The following is a 3,881-nucleotide window of genomic DNA, read 5'->3' on the forward strand; positions in this document are numbered from 1 at the left end:
ATATATATATATATATATATATATATATATAAAATTACAAGTGTAGTTTATATGCTATATGAAACCAAAAAATAATATTCGGTTGTCACTAATTGTGACTGAGGGTGCCAGGTAGCACCTATATATAAAGGCATGAAATTCCAAGGATGTTTTGGATGTTGACTGATAAAAGAATTAGCTACCAATTTTCTGTTTGACATGTTTCTCGTAAAATTTTCCGTTTGTTGTGTTTTTGTTAAATTTTTGAAATACACACACACACACACACACACATATATACTGTATATATGTGATGGGCTTCTTTCAGTTTCCATGTGCCAAATCCACTCATGAGGTTTTGGTTGGCGTGCTGCTATAGTAGAAGACACTTGCCCGAGGTACCATGCAATGAGACTGAACTCAGAACCTGGAGCCATGATGTGGTTGGGAAGCAAGCTTCAGAAAAATGTACTCAATACATATAGCTGAGTGAATGTAATTGTGCACACACACACACATATGTACAGAGATTACCACATGTTCACAAACAAATATATTTACATAGATTCACACATATTCATACATATATTCATACACACACATCAAAACTGAGTGATGGAGATAAATACGTATTAAAATTTATAATAGTTTTAGAAAAAAGAAAAGAAACACCTCACTTCCCCACACATCCTCTGTGGAGACCAACAAACCACCACCGACCCTTCCACACACACACATACAACAATGTTGTAGATAAAGTAAATAACACAAACCCCTTATCCGCCTTAGTTAATACAGTAAATTATTTATCAATTAATTCTTAATTGTAATGGAGTAAAAAGAAACTGAAACAGACACATGATGGATGAATGAATAGAATGTCAAATGTGTGTGTGTGTGTGTGTGTGTGTGTGTGTATTTGAGAGAGAAAGAGAAAGTGAGTAACAGAGAGAGAAGGGGGTAGATTGATTGGCATATGTGATAGATGGATAGAGAAGCGGACAGACCGAGCTAGGTAGATAGATAGATAGATAGATGGATAGATAGATAGATAGATAGATAGATAGATAGATAGATAGATAGATAGATAGATAGATAGATAGATAGATAGATAGATAGATAGATAGATAGATAGATAGATAGATGGATGGATGGATGGATGGACGGATAGACAAATAGATAGATGGATGGATAGATAGATAGATGGAGAAGGTAGATGGATTGACATATGTGACAGAGGGATAAATAGGGAAGCAGACAGATATATAGACAGACACGGACAGATAGAAGGAGAGATAGACAGACAGACACAGATAAATAGACAGATATATAAACACTGATAGATAGACAAATAGACAGACATTGATAGCTAGAAGGATATGCAAACACAAAGACAGACAAACACCAATAGCTAGGATGGACAGATAGATAGATAGAGAGATACACGCAGCTAAATAGACAGATACTGGTAGACACAGATAATCAAACAACGAATAGGTAATATTGGTAGATAAACAGATAGGTAGACCAGCTATTTAAAGGTACATACATTGATGGACATACATAAATGAATAGATTTACAAACAGATGGATGGGTGTATGGATAGATAAACAGATAAATAGACAGATTGACAGACAGCTAAATACACATCAAGGATTGCTTCTTACGTTGCTGGTTGTATGGAGTACGTATTTCCATCCTGTACATCTAAATCTGTCGAACCATTCACTTGTTCCAGGCCGAAACTGCTATTGTCAACATCCATAATTTCTCTCTTGGATGAAGATGGTATATTCCAAACATATAATAAAAAAACAAACAAACAAACTATTTTGCTTCTTTTCAAATCCTTCACAACTGATTCCAGAATTCCAGATAGCAGTGTGCCTTTTTTTTTTGTTTTTGTTTCTTTTTTTGCTTGGAATTAAGAGCGATTCTTAATTATTATTATTATTATTATTATTATTATTATTGCAATCACCGTTTAATTGTTGTTACTGCCATCTAGAATTACTGTCACCTCTCCGTGTTTTCTTAATTTGTGGGGGGAAAAAAAACCCCAGCAAGAGAAAGAGAGGGAGAACAGCTGAAGAAGCCAGTAGTATTGTGATTTATCATAGCATTATTTATAGTGATGATGATGATGATGACGATGATGATAATGATGACGACTGACTATGATCACCTGGTTTGTTCTTGTGTATATAGATGTATAAGTGTATATCTGTATACATATATGCACGCGCACGCGTGTAGTACTGTGGTGACTTGTGTGTGTATGTGGATGGACTACACAAGATAAATGTTGTAGTAGAATATAATACTATGGAGAGGAGGAGGAGGAGAATGGATGAAGAGAGGGGGGGGCGGCCTGACTGACTAGCTGGCTGACTGTCTGCCTGCCTGATTGCAGTGCATCAGCAAGTAGCAGAGGGAGGAGGGAGGAGGAGGAAGAGGAGGAGGAGAAAAAGACAGAGAGAGAGCACTAAAGTAGATGATGGTGGCGGTGATGGTGGTGGTGGTGGTGATGGTGGTGGTGATATTGGTGAGGTTAACAGTCAGTTTGTCAGTCGGTCGGTTGGTCTGTCAGTCAACCATGCTACATCATTCATCAGGAGTGATAATGAAAATACAGTCAGTTTATCTAGAGATCTATCTTATATCTATTTATATAATGTCCCCCCCCCCACCGCCGCTCTCCCTTCTTGCCCTTCATCTCATTGTCTATCTGTATCTGTTAGTCTTAACATAGCTTTAACCATCTATCATTATCTATCACATACATATATACACACACACACACACATGTGTATGTCAGTATAAATAAATAAATGTGTGTGTGTGTGTGTGTGTGTGTACGTGTGTACCTGTCCCTTTAATCCTAGGTCCTCTATCTTTGTGTGTCCTTATCAGTTCTATCTACCTACGTAAGTTATCCATCCATGTGTGTGTGTGTGTGTGTGTGTGTGTGTGTGCATATTGTATGTGTGTGTATTTATGTATATACAAATGACAAAGATATATATATATATGTGTGTGTGAGCATACATTTATGTATGTATATATATCATTTTATTTTTCATTTGTTTTCATTTTATCTAGTTTCAGTTCATGAGCTGTGGCCATGCTGGGGCACCACCATATGTATATATATATATATATATATTTATATATATATACACATGTGTATGAGCATATGTGCATGTGTGAGCGCATATCTTCTTCGCTTGTACCTAATTTTTCCTACACACAAACATGAACATACACACACACACACACACCACACATGCACATATTCAAATATAAGCCCACATGCCTGCACGCACACAAATGTAGATGGCTAGATCGATAGATATAACCACCATCTACATTGATGTCAGAGCAGTTAGAGAGGTAGGTGCCAGTGCCGGTGCTGTGTTGTGTTGTGTTGGTTAGTGATGGCTGCAGATTACGGAATGAAAAAGGGCAACACATTAAATTCGTAGTCGATATTGATTGTCAAACATTTTGTCAACGACCTCTAAACCACATCACCATGTTACAACATCATACCATGCCATCACACACACATGCACAGAATCCATTAAATAAAAGCTAGATACACACATACATTAGATGTACATTTATATATATATATATCTGTATCTATCTATCTATATATATATATATATATATATATATATATATCACACACACAAATATATATATAGAGAGAGAGAGACGACACTATCTAATGGTAGTTATTTATCAACTATAAAGGATATTTACTACTAAAATACGGCCGGTGGTAGTGGTCAGTTAGATATAAAACTGACCGTTCTAGCAAACTTGATTGAGAGAGAATAAAAAAAAAGAAAACAAAGCAAAAAATACTAAACTCCACACCCAACCCCCTACCACC

General features: G+C 36.2%; 1 protein-coding gene across 2 annotated transcripts in view; it reads right to left on the bottom strand.

Moving 5' to 3' along the window:
• The window catches only part of LOC106883894 (disabled homolog 2-interacting protein-like), a 285,725-nt gene that overhangs the window by 234,711 nt on the left and 47,133 nt on the right, over positions 1 to 3,881 (bottom strand). Inside the window, exon 1 of one of the 2 annotated variants that reach the window (XR_008266465.1) lies at positions 1,648 to 3,568. The exons of the other annotated variant lie outside the window; for it this stretch is intronic. The gene's annotated coding sequence lies outside the window, so the exon portion shown is untranslated. Of the gene's footprint in view, positions 1 to 1,647; positions 3,569 to 3,881 lie in introns of those variants that run through there. 2 annotated transcript variants of the gene reach the window in all.

This window comes from Octopus bimaculoides, chromosome 21 (genome assembly GCF_001194135.2).
Source record: "Octopus bimaculoides isolate UCB-OBI-ISO-001 chromosome 21, ASM119413v2, whole genome shotgun sequence".
NCBI lineage: Eukaryota > Metazoa > Mollusca > Cephalopoda > Octopoda > Octopodidae > Octopus > Octopus bimaculoides.